This window comes from Salmo salar, chromosome ssa09 (genome assembly GCF_905237065.1).
Source record: "Salmo salar chromosome ssa09, Ssal_v3.1, whole genome shotgun sequence".
In the NCBI taxonomy this organism is placed as follows: Eukaryota; Metazoa; Chordata; class Actinopteri; order Salmoniformes; family Salmonidae; genus Salmo; species Salmo salar.
The window spans coordinates 33714050-33728687 of NC_059450.1; the positions used below are offsets into that span (position 1 = coordinate 33714050).

The following is a 14638-nucleotide window of genomic DNA, read 5'->3' on the forward strand; positions in this document are numbered from 1 at the left end:
AGTTTTGCGGACACGTTCATCATCATTGTTGAAGATGCAAGCACGTCAGAACGCTGAGCGCTATAATATCAAGCAGGGGACGTCGCTCGCTCGCGAATATCTTTTGCAAAACGACTAGCTAGTATGGGATTGTTAGCAAGAGCGTAGCATCAAATACGGACGAAAATGATAACGATTTTACTGCTTATATGACAGTTATGAAGACCGTATAATTATAGATGCGGTTATCATTTATTGTAAGGTCACTGCTGAACACCGAACACGGCGCTGCTTTGCCCAGCAAGTGCTCCTAGTAAGGCAGGGGATTGGAGACCTCATCATTTCCGAGTTTTCGCAGCGGCACAGGTCAGTTTGAACGTTTTGCCTTTGCTTTGGTATTCCTCTATATGTGTGTACAGTTAAGTAGTTAACTACATTAATTAAACACATTCTAGCTAATATTGTTAAGCTGAGTTGACATTCTGCCAACCCCACAAGTTAAAAAAAAAAAAAAAAAGTTGTGTAACTAACTAGCCATTAGCAATGCTAACGTTAGCTAGCTAATAACGTTAACGTGCCTGGAAAGTCGAGGTGGGTGGAGTGGAGAAGGACTGTGATGGGTCCGTTTAAACACTCGCTTAGATTGCACTGCAATTCATTTGAATCTGATAAGGTAATTGATTAGTTAACTATTTGGCCACACAAAGTTAACCAGCGTTAGCTAGTTAACGTTATGGACTTATTTTGTACGGAATGTGTTAGCGTGCACCTAGCATTAACGTTACGCCACATAACTAACTGCTAGTACCTTGACTATTCTCAAACCTTAGCTGCATGGGTGGATAAGGCCTTTTCAAATCGAACAAACGTTTATCAACGTTACAATCTCGTTTTGCTGAAATGTAACGAGCTAATTTAAACTATAAATTAACTATGTAGGTAACAATGTCGTTGTCACTGGCAACTTTTTTCCCCCACAGTAGTTTAGCAAACTAGCTGACTACGCTAGCGCTTCGGCATAACACAACAAGCTCACACGTTTGTTATCGTATTGACACGATAACAACACGCATGGTCGTTACTAAATCTAAATAGTGCAATGTGTGAATACATTGTCACTTATCTAAAAGCTAGCAATCTTACCAAGTGGCTACGTTGTGTATGAATAGTTTTGTGTAGCGGTGTTAACTGTTTCGCTAACTACTTTCCTAATTATGAATTTATTAACATGGATAATCCAATTATTAACGTTAGGTGCTCTGATATGTATAATAGTAAATTATTGCCTGCCCTTTGGATGAACTATAAACTAGGCGCATACAATGAGAAAATCAGAGATGGATGGGACTTGGAGCAGTCCCTTTCCTTGACCAGACACGCAGTCCCAGAAACCTCCTTGCAGATCCCTTAGCCCTGAAACAAAATAGTTGCATTCAACACTTAGCTGTGCATTTACAAAACATGATTGTTAATTTAAAGTGGTCCTTGTCTTTACTGATTGAAGAGGACTCTCAGCTTTGTCCAAAGTGTAAAACAACCTCTCCTTACTTTTGTCTTGGATTACTTCCATCTTGATTGTAGATGCCATAGCCATAGAACCTCCCTGAGTGTGTTAGCTTAAATGATGGGCATCATTAAAGGTCAGCTAAATGACGTAGCACGAGCATCACTGCAGATATTGCAATGAGCAAGACTTCTTTCAGTCACACATGGTATCTGTGCATGGATTTACATCATGCTCTTACAATGTGGTAGCCACGGGACTAAAACAGCAGAAGTTTAGCCTTGCTAGTTTTTGCTGAAATGGGCCCACTGTGCTGTTTACTTTGTGCATCAATGTCATATCACTGACTACCTTTAATGTCCCATCTTAATAGGAGTGAAGAACCTTGATTTTGGTTGTGCTTAAAGACCTCCTCCAGTGATTTTTAACTTTTACTGTTGAAAAGCAGTAAAAGTTCCACTTGTGCTATGTTGACATGTCTGGACCAGCTATTGAGACATGTCTTGTTAGGTTAATCAGGTGTTAAATGAAGTGAGGAGACTGGAGTGCAACATTAAGTTAATCACTTCCCATTAAACAGTGATTGGCTTAAAATGGCATGTTTTTGAGGAAGTAAACCGCTGCATGTTGTGAGGTGCTGAAGGTTATTGCACACTGCATGCACATACTGTTTGTCTTGCAAATATACGTTTAGCCCACACTTTGTACTTAGACCTGGCCTGTGATTAACAAGTCAATTGTCTGTGAGAGGCGCTGATGGATTCCATGGGTCTGTTTATGCCATGGGATTTTTCTTTAACGATATCGTAAGTTGTGCTTGTTGTATAATAAAATGCCAGAGTTGCGCATCTGTTTAGTCTTTTTCTTGCTACGTATTCATATGGTGGCACTCTATTCAACTTACTAGTTCTCCAAAGTGTTTCTAATCAATGTTAGGCTGTTTCTCATTTTGTTGGTAGTGGTTTGTGCTGATACACTAGGCTAAGTGCCTGATCCACTTATGGTATTGAGTGGTTGATTTAATTGTACAGTCAGAAGATTTTGGCACTCCCATGGAACTGAAGCAGATGTTTATGGGTGGATGTTGTCTCCATTGATTTTAATATTGAACACCTCCCAACTACTGTAAGACTTTATGGACAGTACATGCCCCCATGATGATTGTCAGCTGTGTGAAGTAGATCACCTGCTTGCTGGGTTTCAACAAAAGATACAGATTCAACATGTAGAATCGTTGGGAAATGACAGCCAATATTCTGTGGTCAGAGGGGATAGGATGGTCACCCTCTGCATTTAATCATTTGTCGGTCTGGTGTGTTTTCTCTCTTAGTTAAGGGGTTCTGATGGATTAATTGGCTAACAATCATCTCACGTGTAGGCCTAGGCCCAAATTGTGCAATGATGCTTTTACGATCTTACTTAACTGGGAGAAATAGTTTGACTCCAGGATCTGACATTAACAATGGCCCGCTGGCCTACGGCCAGTAAAAACGTGTTGGTCCAGTGGATCTTGTCAGTCACTGACCCAACAGGGCCACTAACTTTCCTGCAAAATTTGCATTCCAGTTCAACATTTACCTGCTCTGTTGCAGTCTGCCATTGAAAACCATTTGAAGACAAGACAGCACGTGGAAAAGTAATGCTATTTGTATTTGATCAATATGTTTGGTGGTTAAAGCACAATAAATCTACAATAAGTTGCCTAGCATTCGTCTTGGATAGCCTACTGTACCCAGATCCATATCTTTTTTGAGAAGCAGCTGTCTTGGGGCAACGTTCTATTTTAAGATTTAAAAAATTGATATCTTAAAATGACCGGCTATTATACAAACAAATGTATGAAATTAATACAAAGCAGTTCTAAAGAGTAGACTGTCTCACATTGTTAATTGATATTAAACAGCTTTTTAATACTTACCATAATAACCAAATGTAACATATTACAAGCTGAATATAGAGAGAAAGCATGCCAATAGGCTCTGTATGACCCCAATATCTGGGCCAGTTACGATTCCGTTCAGGACAGTGAGAGAAGTTTACGTTGAACCCTGGACTCTACAATACATCATGAAAACAAGCACTCAGCGTTGTCAATAAAGATCGACAGAAATGTTCATGGCTTGTATCCATATACTTTTTGGGGGCATTGAGCAACAGTTGCCATGTAGCTTAGACATTTGTGTGCACATTTGGTGAATCTCTTTTTGTCAAGCCCAGGCCTTGCGACCTACCTTTTTTTATGAACAAATGATGAGAACCCCTTTTAGTGGTGTCTGAAATTTCCTTTACCACCTGGTGGGGTGAATTTGCCTATCCGTCCCACCAAGGCACCCTGACAACTGGACAGCTCAGTGTCAAAAACATCTTTGTTCACTCTATTAAGACTCGCGTAGCATGAGAAAGACGTGTTCAACCAGGTCTCTAAAGTGCGGGCATTTTGGTTGCATATGCTCCTAAATATTTTGCTTTGCGACTTGGAATTTTAATTTAGGAGCACGAGTGCACCTAGAAGAAAAATCAGCCATTTAATTGTTGTAATCAAACATTTTATTTGTCACGTCCAGATTACAGCAGGTATAAAAACTGCAGCTAAATGCTTGTGCGCTAGCTACCTCAGAATTGCAGTACAATAATCAATATAACAATAGTAAAGTCAAATAAAAAAATAATTAAAGGAAGAGTTAGTATGCCTAGTAATAGCCTGGTATGTAAACAATAGGATATGCAGTATAGTTAATGAACAATAGGATATACAGAATGGATAATTAATGTGCTATAAGTATGACTGTATTGTGGGTAGTGTCTAGGTCAGTTGAATAGATGGATAGATATAGTAGAACACCAGCTGTGCTGGGTGGTAGTGTGTGAGGGTTGAATGTGTGGCGATTCAGTGCAAATAGTCTCTAAGACGCAGATTCGTGACTCTGGTGGTTGCACCATTACTACAGAGAAAACGGATTATCTCTAACCCAAACTATTCAGCCGTTACCAGCACTACGTTTTTTTCTCCTTCTATTGCACATTGGCGCTGCAGCTGGATGCATCTCCATTGGCATGCCGCGTTTTACATTCATAAACCATGTCGCGGCCCGCTGACACCTCATGTTACCTCATTAGCTAGCTTGCTTAACAACCTGTTAACTTTACCAGTCTAAACATTTGGGAGCATCGAAAGAATGGTAAAGGGATAACTTCATGAGATCAATGATCATAGCAGTGAATGAATGACAGATTTGCATGTCTTCACACACAAACTTGATGTTCATAAAGAGACAGTGTACAATTTTTTTTGTAATGCATCTCAACAGGAAACTGTGCTTTTACACAATGTAACACCGTAATATTCCACAAATTACTTTGTAATTTCAATGACTGGTATTGGCATTTTAGCTTGTATAGTGAACAGTCTTTACAGTGTTCCATAGTTTCTAGGGCACATGTGCTTCAACAGTAGATAAAATGCATAGGCCAAATAAAGGCTGGATCTCAATATTTTCTGGTGCTGCAAAATTTGATCTTTTAAGTTGGGAGCACCAGTGCTACTATTCTATTTAGAGCCCTGTGTTCAACTGTTTTTCCTACCTGACAAAACAAGCTGTTGATTGGAGTGGGTGAGGAGGGCCAGACCTGCGAGTGTAACAGGTTGTGACAAGCCTTTTTGTTTTTTTAGATACGTGGCTTTTAGTCCTGTCCTGTTCTGTTCCCACTGCTTTCTCTCTCGCTCTGCGTTGGCTTGTCTTTGCTCTCAGCCTTCCACCTGCCTGAGCCCCAATAATTCACCCTTGAGAACTTGAGAAAAGCTGAGGTGTTTGTTTTCTACTTCTTGGCCATACTACTTGTAAACAACAATTGAAAGCCACATTTTGTAGTACAAACGATAGGTTGTCTTAAGCTGTTTGAATTGTCACCTTGCTTGTCCCTTTTACATGTTATATTCAGCCTGGCCTGTTGAATGCTCATACAGCATCCAGTGTGTTTGCCTTGTGCTGTGAAGCACGTTTCCTACATGCTCATTGTCCCTCAGTGCATTCCAACATTGGTCTTTTTCACACTGATTCATTTGGGTCAATGCTAAAGTTGGAGGCATGCTGCTTTGATGTTAGGCTACACAATTGCCACAAAGACATGGCAGAGAATGCCTGTGTTTTGGGACATACAGAAACACTGTATGGCTGTCTGTGTATGCTACTGTAATAAAGAAAAGCTCAGTGTAAGTAGAACTGAATGGTGTGTGACTGAAAAGTTTGAAACATGCTTTGAGATTAGGCTACACAATTGCAACAAAGACATACAGACAGACCAACTGTATGGTGGGCTTCCAGATTACTGTAGTACAAGAAAGGCTATAGCATAGACCTGTGAATGATTAGATGGTGTGTGACTGTCTCAAAGGGCTAGATAGGAAGGAATTCACTAAGCCAAAAGAAACTGGGATGGTTGTTGTTTGTACAAGGTGTTGATAGCCTATATCCAGTTTCTCAGTAGGGGAAAAAAAATGAAGTTGCCCAGTCTTGACGTAACGCAACTGGTTTGCTCTGTCTTGTAGCGTAGGTCATGTCCGTATCCTCTGCCTGTACCTCGGCAGCATGTGTTTCCCATTCCCCTGATGAGTTTCTATCCAATGGGCAGGGTGAGATAGACGAGGCTGTTGCCATACCTGGTCTGGTGGTAAGGTGTCAGAGCTGAAGCCTTGTGCTTGGCAATGGAGGGAATACACAGACACTTTAGGCTGTGGAAAGCTAGCTACTCATAGGCCCTTCACAGGCCCTCCTGAAGTAATTACTGAATCGCTGTGAACTTCTTAGTAGAGGTGTGGAATTCAAGACCTGTTAGGTAAGAGGTCCTCTGTTTGGGCATATGTATGCCTGCAATGGTGTTATTGATAGGCTGCATGTGTAACTAGAGCATTGACATTGAAATAGAAATCTACTGTATGTTGAGAAGCCAAATCATAAAAAATATGGATATTTTTGTTTGAGCTTTTGAGGAGAGATCTGATTTACAGTAGTCAAATTGTGTGTTGGCTTACCTAATATTTCCCTATTTTTAGATTGACCTTACCGAGCTGATAGCTGGGGCCTGGGCCAATAAAGCTAACATGTAGCAACTGATCAACAATTGGTTAAGTTAATGGGTTGTTGCCAGCTGAAGTCTTGAGGTATTTCTGAGTCTATATGCTATGACATACTCATGCTGCTATGAGAGAGAACCCCCAAATCAAAGGTCTTGTGTGCCATGTTACTCTTCTGACAGGACAGCACTTGTGTTACTGAGTTAGTGTGCTGCACAGCATTTGAATGTGGAATGTTGAGAGTATCATGGATGGATGTCTCTGTGCTTGATCTGTTATGTGTTCCATCCAGGCTATTGCACAACTGTTACTGGTCAGTTAGTGATCAGGATGCTCTCTCTATTCAATGGAGTCACGAGCAGTGAAATGTTGTTTGAACTTCTTTCTTTACGAGGTGTTTTGGTTATGATAGATTGATACTAAGAGCAGGAAAGCACTGATTTGTTAGTGGTCCAAATATATTAAACTAAAGCTGCTTTCTCTCTGGTCGCTTACTGATTTATAGTTGGGGCTAGATGTGTTAGTGTTTTGGATGTACTGTCCTGTACACCACTAGATTAGAAAATCGCCTCAAAGGGTATTTCAACAGCGCTCGTCCACAAGTGCTTGGGTATGGAAATAGCTTTGTATACGAATTACAGGCAGTCAGGCAGCCGCACCCCTCTTCCCGGGTGTGTTTTAAAGTGCTATTGTATTTGTATGGAAAACCCCAGTAGGTTCAGGTGAAGGAAGTGCCTTATGAAAGGAGAGGGCAGCCATGCATTTATGGGAAGGGCTACGTGGCTGATGTGCAAACCTATATTTCATTTCCAAATTGGTTAAAATTGGGTTAGATTTGGTTAATGTTAGCTTGATGTAAGGGTCAGTTTTAGATTTGGCTAGTTGGGCTGTCAATTGGATCCTGGTCAGAAAAGTCTCCTTAAAGCATCTACAGAGAATATGTAGACTGGACAGACAGCGCAATGTCATTTTTGTGTCACAAAAAATACGCTCCGGCATTTGACGCCATTTTCTTCTACCCTTGAGTCTCAGCGACTGTTCAAATAATAAACCAAACAACATTTTAGCCTTATAGAATCCTCCCAAATATTATTTTGAGGTGATAATGTTACTTTAGGCTAAAACAGATAGCCATGTGCTTTTTTTTCTCTGTGCCTAAAAAGGATGACATTATATTTTTAGCTGATATGGGAGCGAATACATTGAAGCAGCATATTAAATTAGGATAATGTTGTGGTTTACACTGGCAAGTATAAGAATATTTGCTAGGGCATATTTAATTATAAATCTGATTATTTCACATGGCGATGTAAGAAGCTAAAGGGCTAGCTAGCTTGCAGTGTTTAGTCAACTTGCTAGCAAGGGAAGACTGAGACTCTTCTTTTGCTTTCACCACAAATGAGAAGACAACAAGAGAACCCCAAAGTCTATTTTGTTAAGAAGTAATAACTAGTGATTACAGGCTATTGTGAAATGTTTGAACCTGCTGTAGCCAACTAGCTAGTCATGTGGCTTTTTCTCTGACCAAACATGTTCTATTTTTAGCTGCTATGGGAATGAACACACAAGCAGCATATCAAACTGTGAAAATAAGTATATTTGACAGGGCATATCTTTAAAAAAAATTATAAATCAGATTTATTTCACATGGAGATGTGGCAAGCTAAAAAGGCTAGCTAGCTTGCAATGTTTTTAGCCAGGCTGCCAGCAAGCTATTCCCCCCGCCCCCTTGCTAATGGGACCGGCGAGGATATCATGTTACCAAAAGATGTCCGCTACTCCAAAAATCCAACTCCTCCCACATAGGCTTGGGTGGTATCCAGATGCCATCCTTCTCTCATCTCAGGATTTACGGTATTACTTTCCGGCATAGCATACAAGAAAATACCAAATGCTAACAAAATTGGCACAAACTAATAATGAAATCAGACGCTGTTAGCTAAATGCTAACAAGCGAAAACAAACTATTTGCAAATCCAGCTCCTAAAGTTATACAAATATAGTTAGTAGTTACCAAATGTAATTTTTGGTGAGTGTGGACATTTACAAACTAAAGTGAACGAGAGAAATTGTGCAAATTAACAAAGTTGTGACACATGCTTTCTGAAGGTAGAGTAGTATGTGTACCTTGAGCAGAGGGGAGGAGAACGGAGGAGGGGAAAAACACTAGTAAGAAGCACAGGGAAAAAATGGCAACTGTACAGAACTCAAGAGCTCTAACAGAAACACCATTATAAGATACAGTATGTAATACAAAAGTATGTGGACACACCTTCAAATGAGTGGGTTCGGCTATTTCAGCCACACCCGTTGCTGACCGGTGTATTAAAATAGAGCACACTGCCATGCAATCTCCATAGACAAACATTGGCAGTAGAATGGCCTTACTGAAGAGCTCTGCGACTTTCAATGTGGCACCGTCATAGGATGCCACCTTTCCAACAAGTTAGTTTGTCAAATTTCAGCCAGGCTATAGCTGCTCCAGTCAACTGTGGAAATGTCTAGGAGCTACAACGGCTCATCTGCGACGTGGTAGGCCACACAAGCTCACAGAATGGGACCGCCGAGTGTTGTAGTGTGTAAAAAATTCTGTCGTTGGTTGCAACACTGACGACCAAGTTCCAAACTGCCTCTGGAAGCAACGTCAGCACAATAACTGTTCATCAGGAGCTTCATGAAATGGGTTTCCATAGCTGAGCAGCCGCACACAAGCCTAGGATCACCATTCACAATGCCAAGCGTCGGCTTGCTGCCATTGGACTATAGAGCAGTTCTCTGGAGTGATGAATCCCATTTCACTATCTGGCAGTACGTCTGACAAATCTGGGTTTGGCGGATGCCAGGAGAAGGCTACCTGCCCCAATGCATAGTGCGAACTGTAAAGTTGGGTGGAGGGGGAATAATGATCTGGGGATGTTTTTCATGGTTTGGGCTAGGCCCCTTAGTTCCACTGAAGGGAAATCTTAACACTACAGCATACAATGACATTCTAGACGAGTCTGTGCTTCCAACTTTATGGCAAGAGTTTGAGGAAGGCCCTTTCCTGTTTCAGCATGACAATGCCGCCGTGCACAAAGTGAGGTCTGAGTAGAAGCAAGTCCCTGCAGCAATGTTCCAACATCTAGTGGAAAGCCTTCCCAGAAGAGTGGAGGCTGTTATAGCAGCTAAGGTGGGCCAACTCCATATTAATGGCCATGATTTTGGAATGAATGTTTGACGAGCAGGTGTCCACATACTTTTGGTCATGTAGTGTATCTAATGGCAAACATTTAGTAGCGAATTGCATACAAGTGTAACTTCATCACATGTGTGCAGCAAAACAGACTGCTGATACATATAGAACACTATGGATTTACCAGCTCCCGCTTTCTCCCGTTGTGATATTTACAAACACGTGACTGGCTCAACTGTTCTGGGGAACTAAGGTAAGCTTCATAATGTAAAATGTGACGGTGAAATGGACACAATCTGCTTTATCTCCTAACGTATAGCACAAGTTGACTGCAGGTATTTAACCTGTTAGGGCTAGGGGGCAGTATTGACACGGCTGGATAAAAAACATACCCGATTTAATCTGGTTACCACTCCTACCCAGTAACTAGAATATGCATATACTTATTACATATGGATAGAAAACACCCTAAAGTTTCTAAAACCGTTTGAATGGTGTCTGTGAGTATAACAGAACTCAAATGGCAGGTCAAAACCTGAGAGATTCCTTTACAGGAAGTGGCCTGTCTGACCATTTCTTGAACTTCTTTTCCATCTCTATCTTTTACTAAGGATCTCTGCTCTAACGTGACACTTCCCACGTCGTCCATAGGCGCTCAGAGCCCGGGAAAAAACAGAATGTCGTCATTCCAGCCCCAGGCTGAAACACATTATCGCCTTTCTCAAGTGGCCGATCAAGGGACTCTGGGCTTATGCGCGTGACCCGACCGCCCCCGCCTTTGTGATTTTTTTCCTCTGTTTGCCGAAAAGGAGATTCCCTGTCGGAATATTATCGCTTTTCTACGAGAAAAATGACGTAAAAATTGATTTTAAACAGCGGTTGACATGCTTCAAAGTACGGTAATGGAATATTTAGAATTTTATTGTCACGAATTGCGCCATGCGCGCGACACTTCTTTACCATTTCGGATAGTGTCTGGAACGCATCGAACAAAAACGCCGCTATTCGGATATAACGATGGATTATTTTGGACCAAACCAACATTTGTTATTGAAGTTGCAGTCCTGGGTGTGCATTCTGACGAAGACAACAAAAGGTAATCAAACTTTTATAATAGTAAATATGATTATGGTGAGTGCTAAACTTGCCGGGTGTCTAAATAAGCGAGCCCGTGATGCCTGGGCTATGTACTTAGAATATTGCAAAATGTGCTTTCACCAAAAAGCTATTTTAAAATCGGACATATCGAGTGCATAGAGGAGGTCTGTATCTATAATTCTTAAAATAATTGTTATGCTTTTTGTGAACGTTTATCGTGAGTAATTTAGTAAAATGTTAGCGAATTCCCCGGAAGTATGCTAGTTCTGAACGTCACATGCTAATGTAAAAAGCTGGTTTTTGATATAAATATGAACTTGATTGAACAAAACATGCATGTATTGTATAACATAATGTCCTAGGGTTGTCATCTGATGAAGATCATCAAAGGTGAGTGCTGCATTTAGCTGTCTTCTGGGTTTTGGTGACATTATATGCTGGCTTGAAAAATGGGTGTCTGATTATTTCTGGCTTGGTACTCTGCTGACATAATCTAATGTTTTGCTTTCGTTGTAAAGCCTTTTTGAAATCGGACAGTGTGGTTAGATTAACGAGAGTCTTGTCTTTAAATAGCTGTAAAATAGTCATATGTTTGAGAAATTGAAGTAATAGGATTTTTAAGGTTTTGAAAATCGCGCCACAGGCTGCAAGTGGCTGTTACGTAGCAAGCGTCCCACCTAGCCCATAGAGGTTAAAGTAGCTACAAATATTAATATGTATGGGAAAAACTTCAAATAAATACTTTGTACTGTATTGAAAACCATCTTGTGGCTTTTTCCAAATACCCCGGTATACTGCTCAAGCCAACACGCATTCACGTAGGTCAATGGAGTGGAGCTTGTAGTAACTTTTTAGTGTCTCCCTGTGTCCATAGGGACATGCTGCTGCAGCGGGATCAGAATGTGGCCAGTCTGAGCTGCTGCTGACATTGGAGATTCTGCTCTTCTCTGTGGGCTTCGGTGTCATTCAGGGTGTCCTTTTTCCCCTTTGGTCTTGTCCCAGTCATGGGATTGGTGTGTTGGCTTGGCTCAGTAGGGAGTTTGTGTGTATTTTTAGAGTGTGTAGGCCTACTTTTGTACGTGGGGGCACATGTTGCATATGTTGAGTAGCAGGAGAGAATCTGACACCTACCCAACATAATCAGGAGTCAGTGGAGAGGAGACCCGCTCTCTCTACAACACTATTGATTATCTAGCTGCCGTATATAGACATAAGAGTCCTGGCAGCCAATTGGCTCATCGCAATGCTTTATTTCCTCCTTGACAGCCACATGTGTCTGTAAGTGGAGAAGCTGGGGCCCGGCTCTGTGGTGGCCAATGACAGCTGTTTAGGTGAAGCTTTCTCTTTAACCACGTGCTGCAATGCTGTGCTGTATGGGGAAGGTTGGGAAGAATTTCAGATAGCACTTTACTAGCTTTAGGTTAACTCCTGTGCGTGCATGCATGCATACATACACCCACATACTCTAGTCTACACCGGTGCTGTGCCCCAGGCAGGCAGACCACAGGGCAATGGGCAACAGAGAAACGTTGAGTTGCAAGGATTCTAGCTAAAGAGAAAACGCCTCTTCAGGAACCATGTAAGTGTCTCTCTCTCTCTCTCAAATAGAAAGGCTCTCTTGCTCAGTGAAATGACAATAGGCCTAGTTTCAGTTTAATTTATTCTGGGTTGTAAATTCTGTATCAATTCAATGATATTTTGATTGAGCATTTTAAGCATAGTGCAGTGTTATCAAGTTCTGTTATTGGCCCGCACTCGGAGTAGAAGAGCTAATTTAAAGATCATATCTTATTGATTATGATTTCATTACTTTTATTCATTATGATTTTAAAAGGCAAAACTGAGCTTAGATTTTCACTCCTACTCTGAGAAACCTGATTTACAAGCATATCGCTACACCCACAATAACATCTGCTAAATACGTGTATGTGACCAATAAAACAAATCATTTCATTTTCTTAGCCTGGTAGTTGGGTCACAAACCACAACCAACAAAATTAGGAAAAACCTAACGTTGAGTAGAAGCACTTCGGAGAACTAGTTAGAGTACAACCATATGAATACGCAGCAAGAGCAATGCTCAACAGAATTTATTATACAACAATCACAATTCAGAATGTTATTCGAGAAGAAGCTTTTAGCCAATTAGCTCATTGGTCATCATCTAACACGTTGTGGGGACTGCACCGTATGAAAAGTTTAACTACAAATTAGCAAAACACTGCTGTAACACTGAACAGCCTACTTCCCACATGGTAAAAACAGAGCCTTCGAATCTATCAGCTCCTCTCGCAGACAATTGACTTGTTAATCACAGGCCAGTCCTAAGTACAAAGTTTGGGCTAAAAGTGTATTTGCAAGACGAGTATAATCATGTAATGTGCAATAACCTTTAGCACCTCCACAAGCAGCAGCGGTTTACTTCCTCAAAAACCTGCCATTTTAAGCCAATCAGTTTAATGGGAGCTGGTGAACTTAGTGGCACTCCAGTCTCTTTCTCACCTCATTTAACAGCTGATTTACATAACAAAAGGCACATCAAAATAGGTGGTTCAGGTAATTCATGACATGGCACAAGTGGTGGGAGCTGGCCTTTCCGATGACATCACGACTTCCTATCAGACCAACTCCTTGAATGCCCTATTCCTTGAAGTTTGCAGTTGTCTAAACACTAGTTTGTTTAAAATCAATTTTTTTCCCTTAGTGTGTATACTTCACTATTTATACTTGAGATGGCTTTTCAACAGTAAAAATTAAAAAGGTTGGATCTTTAAAGTCCTACTGTCTCCCTTTCACCTCAAATTTTTTGGGTAGCTTTTTACCCCTTTTTCGTGTTATCCAATTAGTAGTTATTCTTTTCCCATCGCTGCAACTCCCGTAGTACTCTGGAGAGGCGACGGTCAGGAACTATGCGTCCTCCGAAACACGACCCCCGCCAAGCCGCACTGCTTTTTGACACACTGCTTGCTTAGCCCGGAAGCCAGCCGCACCAATGTGTCGGCGGAAACGCCGTACAGCTGGCGACTGAAGGCCGCGTGCATGCTCGAGTGAGGTGGGACAAGGGCATCGGCCGTCCAAACCCTCCCCTAACCCGGGCGATACTGGGCCAATTGTGCGCCGGCCTCGTGTCGCCTACTCGTGGCCGGCTGCGACACAGCCTGGGATCGAACCCGGGTTTCAGAAATCCACATTCGAGAATTCTGTATTTCCTGCTTATTCCCCCCCTGATTCTGGGAATCCTCCAACTGGGATTTTATTGAAAGTTTGCGGAATTTTGCAACCCTAGCTCCCACCCTTTGTCCTGAATTGTTCGTCTGTGCACCGTGAGGGATTCTGTGTGTCTGACTGAAAATGAGGTCATATTAATGTTTTCTCAATAATAGTAGGCCTGCACTGTACAGTCGTGGCCAAAAGTTTTGAATGACAAAAATATGAATTTTCAGCCTGCTGCCTCAGTTTGTATGATGGCAATTTGCATATACTCCAGAATGATATGAAGAGTGATCAGATGAATTGCAAAGACCCTCTTTGCCATGCAAATGAACTGAATCCCCAAAAAACATTTCCACTGCATTTTAGCCCTGCCACAAAAGGACCAGCTGACGTCATGTCAGTGATTTTTCTCGTTAACACAGGTGTGAGTGTTGACGAGGACAAGGCTGGAGATCACCCTGTCATGCTGATTTGAGTTCGAATAACAGACTGGAAGCTTCAAAAGGAAGGTGGTGCTTGGAATCATTGTTCTTCCTGTCAACCATGGTTACCTGCAAGGAAACACGTGCCATCATTGCTTTGCACAAAAGGGCTTCACAGG

General features: G+C 41.5%; 1 protein-coding gene across 3 annotated transcripts in view; it reads left to right on the forward strand.

Annotated features, from left to right (window-relative positions):
• LOC106611243 (F-box only protein 34) overlaps window positions 1-14638 on the forward strand; it is a 31897-nt gene continuing 17259 nt past the window's right edge. The window contains exon 1 of one of the 3 annotated variants that reach the window (XM_014211241.2): window positions 1-345. The gene's annotated coding sequence lies outside the window, so the exon portion shown is untranslated. Of the gene's footprint in view, window positions 346-503; window positions 653-12107; window positions 12404-14638 lie in introns of those variants that run through there. The other 2 variants (XM_014211243.2, XM_014211242.2) reach the window with 2 other exon arrangements.